Source organism: Podarcis vaucheri, assembly GCF_965113315.1.
Source record: "Podarcis vaucheri genome assembly, chromosome: 8".
Taxonomy (NCBI): domain Eukaryota; kingdom Metazoa; phylum Chordata; class Lepidosauria; order Squamata; family Lacertidae; genus Podarcis; species Podarcis vaucheri.
The window spans coordinates 75,048,541-75,064,941 of record NC_138766.1 but is presented as its reverse complement, the minus strand read 5'-3'; positions in this window follow the sequence as shown (position 1 = coordinate 75,064,941).

Here is a 16,401-nt window from a genome sequence, read left to right as displayed (position 1 = left end):
CTTTTCTTTTCTTTTCTTTTCTTTTCTTTTCTTTTCTTTTCTTTTCTTTTCTTTTCTTTTCTTTTGAAAACCACTATATGAGATGATCTGCTCTACTCTCATAGACATTAATGAACAGGAGAAAGAATTTGCCCATGTGAAGACTATCAGGTGGAAACTCTTACACATATGGTTCTTAAATGTAAACTATATGTTGATCTCCACCAGCAGTTCCTAGATCTACTCTGCATCCCCAAATGGAAACCAGAGTTAGAGGTCATACATTTTCTGTTATTGGGGGGAAATCAGGAGCTCACCAAGTTAGTGGCTAAAGATCTTTATCTGTTTTTTTGTCGTCGAAACACATTGCAAACGTCTGATCTCCCTGGAGACCTAGAGATGTAATGTTAGACTGCTTTGCCTCTTTCATTTGACAAATGTTTTGTGTCACTGGGAAGGCGGTAATTCTGTATTGATTTGCTATGGATCTTTGTATGTGATGCCAATAAAAGGTTTGATGATGATGATGACATTAATGAACACCTACTATGTTACAAACATAGGAAGAGCCTGCTGGAACAGACCAATGGCCCATCTAGTCTAGCATCATGTTCTCACAGTGGCCAACCCAAGGCCTTGAGAAACCAGAAGGAAGGACCTGAGCTCCCTTCCTGCTTGTGACTTCCAGCCACTGGTATTCAAAGGCATGCTTCCTCCGGCAGAACACAGTAGATGCAGAACACAGCCGCCATGGCTAGTAGAAAAGGGCAGGCTGGTGCAGGCATTAAGTCTGTGTATCTTGGTGTTGTGAGATTTCTGCTCTGTTGGATCCAATGCCCTGGAAGCACACATACACATCCTGGGAAAACCACAACTGTACAGAAACATGGTATTGAATAATCCTTTCAGGCAAGGACTGCCTCTTATTGTGTGCTTCTCCTTTCCTGCTCTTGATGTTAATTGACTCAATGTACGTGATCACCCTACAACAAAGTGAACAGTAACAAACAGCAACACCAAGCTTCAATGACAGTACGCTTAATATGTCCTCAGTGGAATTCCCCTGAGACCAAATTCTTTTAAAATGTGAACTCATTTCCAGGCTTGCTCTCATCTCCTCAGCTTGAGATAATAAAAGTCATCCCCCCCCCAAAAAAAAAGATAAATTAAATTTGCAGCTGCTTGGGGTGAATTTAGAAAATATTGAATCAGGCAGGTTTCCAGCTGGGCTACAGTTGCAAGACAGCTATTCCAGTCCTCCTGTGGAAAAAGCACACTAATCTGCTTCTCTAAACTGCAGTAATCTACCCAAAATCATCCATATGACACATTTAAAAAAAAACAACACAACACAAACCTTTGCATACATACAAACGGTTGTTATGCTGGAAATGTATTCTGAACGCAGTGCTCCCCCATCCTGCCAATGCAGTTATGTTCTTAAATGCAAGCTGCAAAGCAGAAAATGACCCCACGCAAGTGTTGTATTCGGGATTCTGCAATATTTGGGATGTGCTCAATGGCATGCAGATGGCAGGGTGGAGGTGAGAGAAAGAGCTAATTGCCATCAAGATTACCAGAAAGAACAAATATACCTCCCCTTTTTATTGTTAACATGCACATGCACTTTGATTTCTTCTTATTATTATTATTATTAAAGATTTTCTTGATTTACAAAAGTGTGTGTAATGTCTCTCTCGTATTCCCCCCCCCCATGTAGAATCATAGAATCATGAAGTTGGAATAGACCACAAGGGCCATCGAGCCCAAGCCCCTGCCAAGCAGGAAACACCATCAGAGCACTCCTGACATATGGTTGTCAAGCCTCTGCTTAAAGACCTCCAAAGTAGGAGACTCCACCACACTCCTTGGCAGCAAATTCCACTGTCAAACAGCTCTTACTGTCAGGAAGTTCTTCCTAATGTTTAGGTGGAATCTTCTTTCTTGTAGTTTGGATCCATTGCTCCGTGTCTGCTTCTCTGGAGCAGCAGAAAACAACCTTTCTCCCTCCTCTATGTGACATCCTTTTATATATTTGAACATGGCTATCATATCACCCCTTAACCTCCTCTTCTCCAGGCTAAACATGGCCAGCTCCCTTAGCCATTCCTCATAAGGCATCGTTTCCAGGCCTTCGACCATTTTGGTTGCCCTCCTCTGGACACGTTCCAGTTTGTCAGTGTCCTTCTTGAATTGTGGTGCCCAGAACTGGACACAGTACTCCAGGTGAGGTCTGACCAGAGCAGAATACAGTGGCACTATTACTTCCCTTGATCTAGATGCTATACTCCTATTGATGAGGCCCAGAATTGCATTGGCTTTTTTAGCTGCCGCGTCACACTGTTGGCTCATGTCAAGTTTGTGGTCAACCAAGACTCCTAGATCCTTTTCACATGTACTGCTCTCAAGTAACATTTTTACAAATCAGTTTCATTTGTTGAGACATTAGGAAGAAAAGGAGGAAAGAGGTGTGTCTGGGATTCGGACTCAGAGGTTGAACCTGAGGAATCCCAGCCTGCACAGGAGTCCCCGCCTCCAGAACCAGCTGAGCTGGGGCTGGGGCCTGAGCCTGAAGGGTCCTCACCTGTGCTGGATCCTCAGGTGCAGGCACCAGCTGAGTCTGCTCTGGCTCCTGATGTGATGGAGGACCCATTGCCTGCAGGTGCTCCACTCTCAGCCCCGTCAGAGGAGGCTGAGGTTGCCTCTGGGTCTGGTAACCCTCCAGCCTCTCCTGAGCTACAGAGGCTCAGGGCAGAGAGGCGGAGGGAACTAAGTTCCTGCAGGAGGAGTGCTCGCCTCCAGGCCAGGAGAGGCGAGTCACCTGTGGACCGGGGCCGCCCTATGCCTCGGGGCAGATAAAAGCCAGTCAGCCCCAGTCCCAGGTTGCGGGAGCAATGTTGTTGCTAGCCTGTTCCTGGCTGCACCCTGTCCTGCTCTTCTGCCAGAGTTCCTGACCCCACCCGACTCCCTGCCTTGGACCCAGCTACAGCTTTGACAGTCAGCCTCCATAACGCACCATTGACCTCGGACTGGACTTGGCCTCTCAGTTAGCCCCCAGGACCAGCACAGGGGGAAAGATGGGTGGGGGTGAGGTTGGGTGGCGGTATTTCTATTTTACTTACTATATGTAGGGTTTGGTCATAGTGTTGCTTGTGCAGGTTCTTTGTTGTTCACTTGTGTTCCTTTGGTGGTGAGAGAGGTTGGGGTTGGCCTATGGTGTGGTTATTTATTTGTGGTTGGCTGTGGTGGTCTTTGTTTTCATGTGTGAGTGGGGTGGGTGGGTGTTTTGGATCAGGTTAGCCATATTGATTTGTATGCTGTTGGCGGATTTTTGTTGTCTTGTTGGGCTGTGTATGTGATAAAGGGGAGCCATACCAGGGTGAAGGTGTCTTCTTCTATTTGTCCCCATGTCAGATGCACGTGCACTTTGAAACTGCACAACACTGCTCTCCTGCTCTTGAGAGAGGGAGAAATCTCATTAAGTTTGCATTTGAAGGTGAGCTTACCTAATTCACATTTCCAAAATAATATGTGTTCCAAAATAATAATCCACATAATGAAATGAAGGTGTTTAAATGGGTTATTCACAAAAGGCCCAAAGCTTTTCTTATGGGGATAATAGGGACAGATGTTCCGAAAAATATAACCAAATTATTTATGTACGTGACAATAGCAGCTACAATGTTATATGCACAGAAATGGAAAGAAGAGGAATGGCTTTTAAAAGTAATGGACTATGCGGAAATAGCGAAGCTGACAGCAATATTAAGAGGTCGAAATGATGACATTTTACTAGAAGAATGGAGGTCTTTTTTTTGGACTATTTGAAAAAGTATCACAGCCAAATGAAATTGCAGGCAGGATTCAAGATAGGAGCAACAGAAGAAAAATTCAGGGATTTTTGTAATAGATGTTTGATATATAATGTGGTAGAAAGAGTTTGAACACTCTGGAGGTGGGGGCAGGGAGTTAATATATAAAATAATGTAATTTTTTGATTTGACCTCAATATGTGAAACTTTGGAAAAAATCTAATAAAAAATTAAAATACGAAATCTTCACTTCTTTGAATTTTGCAATGCAGTCCTCCAGCCATATAATGTCTATAAAATGCATTTACTAACCCATCGTGAAGCTGAGGCTCCAATACTTTGGCCACCTCATGAGAAGAGAAGAGTCCCTGGAAAAGACCCTGATGTTGGGAAAGATGGAGGGCACAAGAAGAAGGGGACGACAGAGGACAAGATGGTTGGACAGTGTTCTCGAAGCCACAAATATGAGTCTGACCAAACTGCGGGAGGCAGTGGAAGACAGGAGTGCCTGGCGTGCTCTGGTCCATGTGGTCATGAAGAGTCGGACACGTCTAAACGACTAAACAACAACACGAATGCTGCAGATCTTGTTGTGTTAAAATTAAAGTGACCCTAGTCAACTATGTGAAACATGTTTTGGCACGTTGTTCCATGTAAGGGCACAAGCTGGCATCCATGAATGATTTGCCCATCTTACAAAGTATGCCAAATGCATTATGTTGCCAAAATAAACCAGGAACTATATTGCATTATTATATATATATCTATATGTTGTATATCTATTATGTTGTATATTATTATAATATAATAGCTGTCTGCTTGGCATTGACCCATGGCAGGTGGTTCCACATTTATGGAATGCCTTCACTAGTATTAACATTCAAGAATTTTAAAAAGTTTCTGTTCACCCTGGCATTTAATGGCTGAAATATCCTGTTCTGGGAAATCTTGAAATTATTAGCTGTGAGAACAAGTATCAATTTTTAGCTGTTACTAATTGCTCAGAATATTTAGTTATTTGGTTAGTTAGTTATGGTTTGTTGTTTGCTGATCTGGGCTCATTTGGAAGAAAGGGTAAGATCAAAATAAAAGAGATGCATAAATGATACATTGTTAACATTAGCATGGGCCTTAAAAGACAATGGGAGAATATTTCAATTTCGTACAAACCTCTTACATTGGTAAAGCCATACCGACTTCAGTGGAACTACACCAAAGGAAATGACTTCAGAGTCTCACTGCAGCCAAAGTAAAGCTTGATATTGGATGCAGTCCAAGAGAAAGTAATATCATTTTTGTTGGGAGATAGGAGTCCTTTTATTATTGCTATATCTGCTGTGGTATCTGTTATGACTAGTGCACTGACAATTCTGTAGTATATTAAAAATTTTCTTGTGTGATAACTTGATTAGGGATATAGAAGGGCTGTGTTGTAATATAGCTTCTCAGTTGCTCCTTTCCAACACAACACACACACACACACCACTGTTCCCTTTTATGTAATGATAAAGTACTCTCGGTTATTCTCATAGCAAATGCGGTAGGGAATCTAATTGTTCTGAATGATGGTGTTTTGCAGCATCTCAAGTAAGACATTTCAGTTGGACTGGGAATATATTGAATCCCAAATCTGCTTGCCACTTTCCCTTTCGGCTCAGCCTGGTGTTCCTGGAAAGACATCAGGAATTGATTTAACAAACTTCATTGTATTCTCGTTTCATATGTTATATAGTAATTTCAAATAAATTTAGAATGAAAATTGCAAGTCCATGGTGCAATTAGAGGTTGAAGAAATAATAAGAATACCAATGAAATAGCAATCTTCCTGAGACATTGACTGCCATTATTCCCTTCTTACTGAAGGTCTCTAATCGAAAAACTCCACCATTTCTCAGAAGAAAAAGTTTGGAAAATCCCTACACAACAGGATCTTTTCCTCAAATTCGCAGATATAATTTCCTGTCAGTCTGCTTTCTGGAATTTCTCAAGGCAAAAGCAAATGTTAGGGACCCTGAATTCATCCATTATTGACACAATAAAATGAAATCTATCACCATGACAATATACTCCTTCCACATTTTAAAAGTGTTAAGCTATTAAATTATGCATTTAGAAATGTGTGTAAAATGCCAGGCATATTTTATTTTTGAACTTTTGGTCCCTTTGTGTTGAAGTTCTTTTTCCAAAAGTCTTCTGCTGACACATTATGTCTAAGACGTACCATCTAGTTCCTTAGTGTGACAGGGTAAAGATTGCTGAGTAAGTGAACTTCGGCAGGAGACTAAAATAGTACCATAGTAGTGCAGATGGAGCTCAGAGAGAAGGTGGAGAAGCCAGAGGTTTGGTCTACTCATGCCACAGAAAGATGAGATGACAAAATAGATTGAACCACTTCAGCCTACAGATAGGAATCACATTCTTACCTGCTCCCCTACGGCAGTTGTTCCCAGGGCCAGCACAAAACATTTTGCTGCCAGAAGCAGAGTAGAAAATGGCATATCACTCCCCATCTCCCACCCAAAAATTCAAGGGACATAGTATTATTCAAATACAGTCAGTCGTAAGAATGCAAGAACATATGAAGAACCTTCTGGATCAGGCCAAAGGACCATCTAATCTAGCATCCTGTTCCCACAATGGTCAACCAGATGCCTACAAGAAGTCTGCATATAAGAGAGAAGAACTGTCCATGATGATCTGGAAACATATCTCTCTCCCCACTTGACATTAATGCAAACCATTTTGCTTGGGGTTTTTGATGTTTTGCTGAACGTCTATGCAAACGCCACCTTTTGTTTTCAAAAGCCTGATTTGAGGTGGTTGTTGTTGTTGTTGTTTAGTTGTTTAGTCATGTCCGACTCTTTGTGACCCCATGAACCAGAGCACGCCAGGCACTCCTGTCTTCCACTTCCTCCCGCAGTTTAGTCAAACTCATGCTGGTAGCTTCAAGAACACTATCCAACCATCTCGTCCTCTGTCGTCCCCTTCTCCTTGTGCTCTCCATCTTTCCCAACATCAGGGTCTTTTCCAGGGAGTCTTCTCTTCTCATGAGGTGGCCAAAGTATTGGAGTCTCAGCTTCACTATCTGTCCTTCCAGTGAGCACTCAGGGCTGATTTCCTTAAGAATGGATAGGTTTGATCTTCTTGCAGTCCATGGGACTCTCAAGAGTCTCCTCCAGCACCATAATTCAAAAGCATCAATTCTTCGGCGATCAGCCTTCTTTATGGTCCAGCTCTCACTTCCATACCTCACTACTGGGAAAACCATGGCTTTTACTATACGGACCTTTGTTGGCAAGGTGATGTCTCTGCTTTTTAAGATGCTGCCTAGGTTTGTCATTGTTTTTCTCCCAAGAAGCAGGCATCTTTTAATTTCGTGGCTGCTGTCACCACCTGCAGTGATCATGGAGCCCAAGAAAGTAAAATCTCTCACTGCCTCCATTTCTTCCCCTTCTATTTGTCAGGAGGTGATGGGACCAGGAGGTGATGGAGCCAGATTTGAGATTAGGCACCTCCATATTTCTATGGACCTGAAAGCAAGTTTAAAATGGAAGGAAGGTAAGAGTTGTTCAATAATGCTCTCTATGGATAGCTGCTACTGATGGCAATTCAGTGAGCTTTGAAGCAGAACTCAGTGCATGTGTCCTGTTGGGAGCAGGTCACTAGAAATCATCTCATATAACGGCTCCAGCATTTGTAGTTTGCATTCATCCTAGAAATAGTTGAAGGAACTGTGTCGTCCCCTGTAAAGTTCACCATGTTGTAAATTTCTCAGTTTTCCAGTTTTAAGTTCAGTTCTCCACATTTCTTTATCTGTTTGTGATGATGATGATGACCATATTTCATTGCATAATCATCACCACCACATAATTGCCACACCCCTTTTTCCTGGCCCTAAAATTGGTCCCAAAGCTTTTACCACAGAATCGTCACAGGGTATAATTCTCAGTGTGCACATTTTCAGTACGTGGACAGGTGGCAGTGGCAGCGAGAGAGCGAGAGAGCAGTAGCACTACCAAGCTGCCTACCAGCCCAACCCCTTCCCCCTTTGCTCCCCACATGCCGGCCTCCAGAGACCTCACCGGCTTCCACCTACCTTTCACATAATTCACAGCATCATGATCACAGCCTCCTTTTTTTGAAAAGAAAAATCGGCATAAAAATGATTATGTGGTGAAATATGGTATTCTTACAAAAGTCCTCATGAAAAATTATTCTCATATATTTTTGTGTGTGATTTTCACTGATATATATCAGGCTTTGGGGAATCAGCTTCCTCCCCCATGACAGTAAACAAAGGATCATATGAAAGGAACGTCTTACCAGTTAGAATCTTTAATAATCACAGTGAGAGAACAAAGAACATGTCTCCTTCAATGGCAGTGCTCCCAGTTAAGGCTCACACCCCATTCCATCCCTATTAATCCACATCACTCCTACGTCTTGTAATCTGAGCTAGTACCCTCTGCACTTTCTGTTCTGAGACTTTCGGAGCTCTTTACGACCTTGGGGAGAGCAGAGGATTGCTGTCCAACGACTGTTAATCTGTTAACCCTCTCTCTTCCAGTGTTTCTTCTCCTAGCTGTTCCCCATCCAGTATTTCCCAGCTTCTGCCTTCTGAATTATGCCCCTCTGCAAACCACTGTTCCATATCTATACTGCCCTCTTGCTCTTGGGAAGATTCAGGATCAGGATTAGGATCAGGGGGAGGGGGAGGGGGTGGCTCCCACCATTCCTCCATCCCTACACAGCAGTAGGAAAACTTCTAAAATTGCCCTTATTCAAATTTATCACTGGATTGTGAAATTCCAAGTTACCTGAAATTATTGTCTTTGGAATTCTTGCTTTGAGATATGTGTGTCCTGTTTAAAGAAGCTTTCATGAAATAATTATGTGCATATATCAACTTGCTTTGAATTCTACAAGAGCCAAAGCCTGCCCTTTGGATCACTTTTCAATTTTAGAAGCTTTCCTCCTGATCCATTAAGGAAAGGTTATATGGCTTCCTCCTCTAGGAGTAGAATCTTCAGTGAATTAGCAGTCTTGCACCTTCACCTCTATATTCAGACTGACTGGGCAAGACAAAAGAATTAAGTTAATTAAAAAATTTAAATGGATGCCAGCTAACGTGCTTTCCTTGTGTTTTCCTCTCCTTTGAAATAAACATCAGTTGCCCTTAGAATGCAGACTTTTCTGTGACACACTCTGTCTTATTCCAAGTATGGTGGCGGCCAATATAAAATGAGTGGGAATTCATCAAAATTATAGGGGTGGAGAGCAGAGGAATGAGTTTAGAGAAAATATGCCCTCTGATTCCCACCCCCCTCCCCTCAGAAGGGCAGTTCCCACTCACAGCTTGAACTACTTCACAGCTGCAGCCACTGACATGCTTCTGGAAGCCAGCTCTGCACTTGCCCGGAAACCAAAAGAGTGGAAAACCAAAAGACATGTGTTTTTTGTGCCACCTCTGGAAGTAGACGTGTGTGGTGTATGTCTAAGTGCACACATGCACATGACAGTAAGCAATAGGTGGCAGTGATGAATAAAGGTGGCCGATGGTGAGATGGGGGTGTTGGAGGAGGTGGCGTCGCCAGGCCAATTTGCCCTCCCAGGATGTTGGAGGTTATGAGTTATTTCCTTTTTCCAACCCATCAAATAGCAATGAGCTATGGTTATGCCCGGGCAGATAATTTCCAGATGATTGTGCAATATCTTGTGATACTGATTATGATATTTTGTTGTGAACAGCCCTGAGATCTGTGGATGAAGGGCAGTATACAAATTTTAATCATCATCATCATCAGACCATGATGACTCTTGCTGTGGGATGAAGATCCAATCCAATGTACAAAGGTTTTGACATTCCCCCAGGGAATGTGCCCGTCTCCACCTTTCCATTTATGTGAGCTGCAATGGCTTTTGACTAAATGTAGGTTAAACTGTATGCAGCTGGCACAGGTAAAGGGGCATGATAGGGCTCAGAACAGGGTAATTAGATATTGCCAAATGGGCTGCTTTAGGGAAGAGACTTGATAGACTGCCCACTATACTCAGATCTAAGGATCCATTATCTGGAGCCCCTAACAGCATGTCATAGTAATCCTCTTTCTATTGGGTACAGATTATTAAATGTCATGCAGAAATATCAAAATTGTTAAATAGACCGTGGAGAAGTGAAAGCTATTGACTGCATCCAAAGATCACGCAGATTAAAATAAATTCATTGCCCTGCTTTTGGGAGGCAATGCTTATAAACAGTATTTCATGGTCATGCATACCATATGTACATACACTACTGCTTAGTTTTGCTTTGTGGTGTGTGTATTGGTATGAGTATGTGTAAATGTGAGAGCTGGTTGTCTAAATAGCAACAAACTATTTCAGATTACAGACCACCTTGAAGGTACAAGAAGCACGACAAAATCTATGTATCCCACCCATGTGAATTTCACCGTATTTTTCACTCCCATTTCATAATTTTTGAAATTCTTTTCTTATAAATGGGTGAGGAATGGCATTTGTTGTTGTTGTTGCCATTGTTGTTGGGGTTTTTTGAAAGCAGGCAATAAATTTTCAGCACAGCACTCATCCAGGCTGAGTTTGCATGCACCTTAGTCCCACTGAAACTAATGGCTAAAGTTTTCCCATTGATTTCAGTGGGACTAAATCATGACTAGCTGAGTCTAATTTCAGAGAATCATCTTTATGCTTTAGTTCATTGGCATACTCATGCTTTTCATCTCTTCAGCAAATCTTTGCCATAAGTGAGTATCATTCTCATTTTACATGTAGGGGCTAAGAGTGGAGTAACTAACTATAGTCAACCCCATATGGCCAAGTTGGAACTAGAATCCGTATCACTTTTATGGCCAAGTTGGAATTAGAAACTGTGCCAGTTTGGTGTAAATCCCACCAGCAGACAGTGTCGGCTCAGAGTTGGAAACAGTCAATAATTTTTAAACTCCTTTTTCATGCTTCTTTTCTCTGAACCTTAAGGGCATTCATTTATAAAAGATACCCTGGTTTCTTTATAACTAATGTTTGTGTGAGAGTGTCTGGAAGAGGATTTGGTAGAACGGACTGTAACTTTCCATGCACATTTCTTGGCACTTGGTATTATCAAGAGACCCACAATAGTGTGCTTGGCTGCTGCATGCGAAATCATTAAAAGGACTCTGAGCTTCCTGTGCCATATTCTTCTGGGGTTTGTTAAGATACCATTTGCGTGGGTTGTGAGGATTTGATTTTCATCTAAGCATCTTTTCCATATGGATCAGGCTTGCAGTGGAAGAGCACTTGGCGGCAGTGAAGATTTGTACTTTATACCATATATATATATATATATATATATATATATATATATATATATATATATATTGCTTTCGTAGATTTTCATGGGTACAGGAATGCAGGTTTTGGTGTCTTCGGGTGTCTTCCCGTGTAAGAGTCGGGGTGTCTGTGCGACGTTTCGACGAGGTCTCACTCGTCATCTTCAGGCTGGTGCTTTCGGCTTCTTGTTACTGGAACAGAGCAGAGTCTGGTGTTTGAGTTCCTATAAATACTGTTGAGGGGTGTGGTGTATAGCCTCCAACGTTCTGGGCAGAGAGGAAGTTCCTAGATTAGTGTGCCTTTTCTTCTTTTGTTCCTTAATTACTTGAGGGATATCTTGGGTGATTTCATGAGTGATATTCTGAATATCACTGGGTGGGTCATTAACACTTAATGACCCACCCAGTGATATTCAGAATATCACTCATGAAATCACCCAAGATATCCCTCAAGTAATTAAGGAACAAAAGAAGAAAAGGCACACTAATCTAGGAACTTCCTCTCTGCCCAGAACGTTGGAGGCTATACACCACACCCCTCAACAGTATTTATAGGAACTCAAACACCAGACTCTGCTCTGTTCCAGTAACAAGAAGCCGAAAGCACCAGCCTGAAGATGACGAGTGAGACCTCGTCGAAACGTCGCACAGACACCCCGACTCTTACACGGGAAGACACCCGAAGACACCAAAACCTGCATATATATATATACACACACACACACACACACACACACACACACACACACACATATATATATATATATATATACACACACACACACTCACTTTTTGAACATACAGCTTGATCTTTTATCAACAAAAGGTATAAAACTGTTTTCAAACCAGCTCAATGGTAGATTACGTTTGATGTGGTTTCAAGCACTGTCATGTAGCCTATATGACCCATTTAATAAATAAATCCCTCACTATCTTTTCAAAGGAGAAATAACATTTGAAAAGGCAATGAATCCCAATGCTTAGGAAACCAAAGAGGTTTAATGCATCTAGGGGTACTTCAAAGCCACTGCCTTTACAGATGTTGGTACTGCAAACTGCAGTACTCAGGTAACGGAAGATGACGTATACAAACCTTTGTTTACTTTTGTTTTCTGTCACCTGGTTCCTTGAGGCAGTGGCGTAGGCTGCGGTGGGTGCAGACCTCCCCAGGTGTCATCACTAAGGGGGGGGGTGACAAAATGGCAAAAATATGTGTTTTTGAAAAAATAACTCCTGCACCCACTGCACGCCCCTTCCTACACCACTGCAGGGGCACTCTCCCCTCGACTGATTTCCAGAAACCCGAAGAACTGCTGCCTCCAACTTTGTAGGCAGAGCACAGCCTTTATGGCTAGTTGCCTTCAACAGTCCTCTCCTCCATGAATCAGCCTAATCCAGAGGCATAGCTAGGTGAGGCGGGGGGCACTGGAAGTCACACCACAGGGCCTGCAACGTGCCTGAGCCACGCGTCTCTCCTGAGGGGGAGGCGGCGGGCGGACTGCCTGCAAGCTCCACAGTGTAACGTCCAGTGCCCCACATTTAACCCACTCATATGCAGGTGGGTTCCTGAAGAAAGCTTAGGAAGCACCTGCATCTCAGACCTTGCTGGTAGTACATACACAGAGGATGTAGCTTGTCTGTCACCACAGCCACTGGAACTCTCCAGCAGATATTAGTCTATTAGGGGGAATGTGGTATGGCCCCACCATGCTTCATCTGTCCTCAGGCAGACCCCACTTGCCTCCAGTGGCGTAGCATGGATTGCCAGCATCCGGGAGGGGTGGTGTGAGGGAGGGTAACAGAAGGAATATGCATGCACATTCAACTGCCTAATGTCATCTGTGTCATCCAGAAGAGCACAGCCACCAAGATAAGAAAAGAAGAGTCATTCTGTTGTCTGCAACGGTCACTTCCTGGTTCACAGGGAGAAGCTGTTTTCAACAGAGTCCAGCTACAGAAGTGTGCAGCTGTATTGAGGCAGCACTGGGTGTTGAAATTTTGTGCCCCCTAACAATTTTGTGCCTGGAGCATCTGCACCTGTGCACCCCTCCTTAAGATATGCATGTGCCCCTGGGCCTTAGGTTACCCATCCATGTTCCATAGAGAGCCAGTTTGGTATAGTGCTTTGAGTGCTAGACTAGAACCTGGGACACCAGGGTTCCTAACTCCACTCAGCTGTGAAGCTCATTGAGTGCCCTTGAGCCAGTCACTACCTTCCTGCCAGACCTACTGTACCTCACAGGATTGTGGTGAGGTTAATATGGAGAGAATGGCAACCATGTACACCGCCTTGAGCTCTTTGAGATGGGATATAAATGTCACAATAAATCATTGAAGAAAAAGGTATCTTGCTATACAATCCCTTCTTCTCTATATGCTCCAGTCATTGTCATCATGTGCATTTTCCCTGTTAAGTGGTAATATTAAATGCTTCAGGGGTCCTAGGATGTTTGCCTAGGGTTCTCAAAAATCTGAGGATGGAATTCAAAGAATGTTGTGCCCCTCTAGTATTTCCTCCTTCTAACTACAGTTAAAGACCTCATCCCCTGATTTTTCATAGCAGCTTTTCTCTCTGGTAGCATGAGAGCTGTGTGAGAAGGGAGGGGCAGAGAAGCCCTACTGTGCACTCACAGGAGATTTGCCCAAGGCTTTGTGGTTTCCAGTCTTAGAGGGGGGATTCCAATTAGAAAAATCAATGACACATTGTAATTACATTCGGGAATGAAAAACCTGTCTTACATGGATGCTCTAATCCTCTGTCTGAAAATATGCTCTGCTCTTGCTTAGGGCTACTATCCTTTTCACATTTAACTGGAAATGGGTGTTTGCTATAATACATCAATGTCTAGGCTCGCATTAAAACATCTTCCCCGAGGGCACAGAAAAGACTGGGCTACCATTAACTGCTAACAGCGGCATGGACCTCAATCTCAGCACAGTGTTTGCTACACCAAAAAAATGCTGCCTTGAAGGCCTCCTTTTGTGGCAGTTTTGAGGTGCAAGACCTCTTGAAAAATGTCTCCACTTTGTCCCTTCCTCAAACTCTAGCCTTGTAGGACTCAAGATGCAATGGCTCACATAGTCCAGCATCCTGTTCTCACAGTGGACCAGAAAGGGAGACTTAAGCTGAATCCTAAACTCAGTCATCTTGGTCAAGTGACCTGCCAAGGTAGAACATTATTATAATGGCTTGCTTTCCCTCTGCCAGGCTTAGGAAGAGCAGCAGCAGCCCTGGTACTGAAACGGGTTACTTTGTTGTTGTTTAGTCATTTAGTCGTGTCCGACTCTTCGTGACCCCATGGACCAGAGCATGCCAGGCACTCCTGTCTTCCACTGCCTCCTGCAGTTTGGTCAAACTCATGCTGGTAGCTTCGAGAACACTATCCAACCATCTCGTCCTCTGTTGTCCCCTTCTCCTTGTGCCCTCAATCTTTCCCAACATCAGAGTCTTTTCCAGGGAGTCTTCTCTTCTCATGAGGTGGCCAAAGTATTGGAGCCTCAGCTTCAGGATCTGTCCTTCCAGTGAGCACTCAGGGCTGATTTCCTTCAGAATGGATAGGTTTGATCTTCTTGCAGTCCATGGGACTCTCAAGAGTCTCCTCCAACACCATAATTCAAAAGCATCAATTCTTTGGCGATCAGCCTTCTTTATGGTCCAGCTCTCACTTCCATACATCACTACTGGGAAAACCATAGCTTTAACTATACGGACCGGGTTACTTTATACTGGCTTAATTTAACACCAACTTGCTTTATGCCCGCTGCATAGGATTATTCCCTTAAATGAGCAAGGCATGAAGATACCTGCCTGATCTCTCCTGCTACAAACCAGAAGAAGATGTGCATCATGGCATCAATGGCTTATACCCAGGTAAGCAAGAAAGAATAGGATTGAACTCTAAACATATTCCATGCAAATGAACATGCATGGTGGCGTGAATAAATTCAGTTGTGTAGAAGACAGAATCATTGAGTGAATCTACGATTCAGACTTAATCTTTTCTCCTGCCACCACTCTAAACAGAAGATTTCTCTCTTTTTTTGCCCTGTTCATCAGCCCTCCCAACTATTAAACTAAAATAAGTGGCAGGGGGATGCATTTCAGAAGGAGTGTTTTTAAGATGTGTCCCAAATTCATCTCAAACTTAATTTACAGTTATTATGCAACTCTCTGTTTCACAGCCATAATATAATTGAATGGGGTTACAGTACACAGCCAGTTCAGCCCCAGCCATCCCATAATGATGCAATTCACTTTGGTTTCTTCTCCTGTCCTAGCATTTTATTAGCCTTTATTTGCTTTCCTTTATATTGATGAATGGTATCCCAAATGGTAACATCAAATTGCATCCCTATTTTTCTCAAAATGGCAAAACAGAGGAGAAAGATATGAGGATCCTCACTCAGAATGAGACATAAAGTCTTTCCCATAAACCTTTTGGGAAGAATGTTAAAAGTACTTGCATGGAGGGGGGAAGAATTACAATGTAAAGAGTATTTGGAAAGCCTGGTATTAAATCTCAACTGCTGAGCAAATAGGATACTGACATTTTTGAGATGCATGCAGATAGCAACTAATACCAGAAAAAGGAGCGCTAAATAACATCAGAAAATATTAATGGATGCTAAATGTAATGGTAATAGTGAGCACAGCTTTTCAAAAAATGAAATGCAGGTTTGCAGCAAGACTTTAAGACAGCTCAGTCTGCTTCCCACCCCATGGCTTTTTCCATTAAACACAGACACACACAGTAAAAATAGGGTCACAATCCTCAGCAGAATATTGTGTCTGAATTGCAAGTGGGAAACATGGTCAGGGGGAGCTTGTGGCCCTCCAAATGTTCTGGGACTAAGATTCCTGTTATCCCTGACCATTGGCCATGCTGGAAGGGGCCAGTGAGAGTGGGACTCTGATCAGGAGTAGCTATCAATGCACTTGGCCTTCTGGAATGGAATGACTGCTGCTTACCAGGAGGAGGAGCGAGGCAGCAGAAAGGTTGCCGCAGTGTGGGTGCAGGGGCTGAGCCATTCTGGTATTTCCCATGGTGCACCAGCACAGCGCTGACCTCCCCACCACTTCACCTCTTCCAACCTCCTCCTGGTAAGCGTCAATGATGACACTCCCAAGTGTCCAGGTGCATACCACCATCCTTCCTAGCAAGCAGCTCTTAACTCTAATAGGGAACCAGGTTACCCACCACTGTTATATCATCTCTTTAACTCTCCAAGATAAAGGTAAAGGTAAAGGGACCTCTGACCATTAGGTCCAGTCGTGACCGACT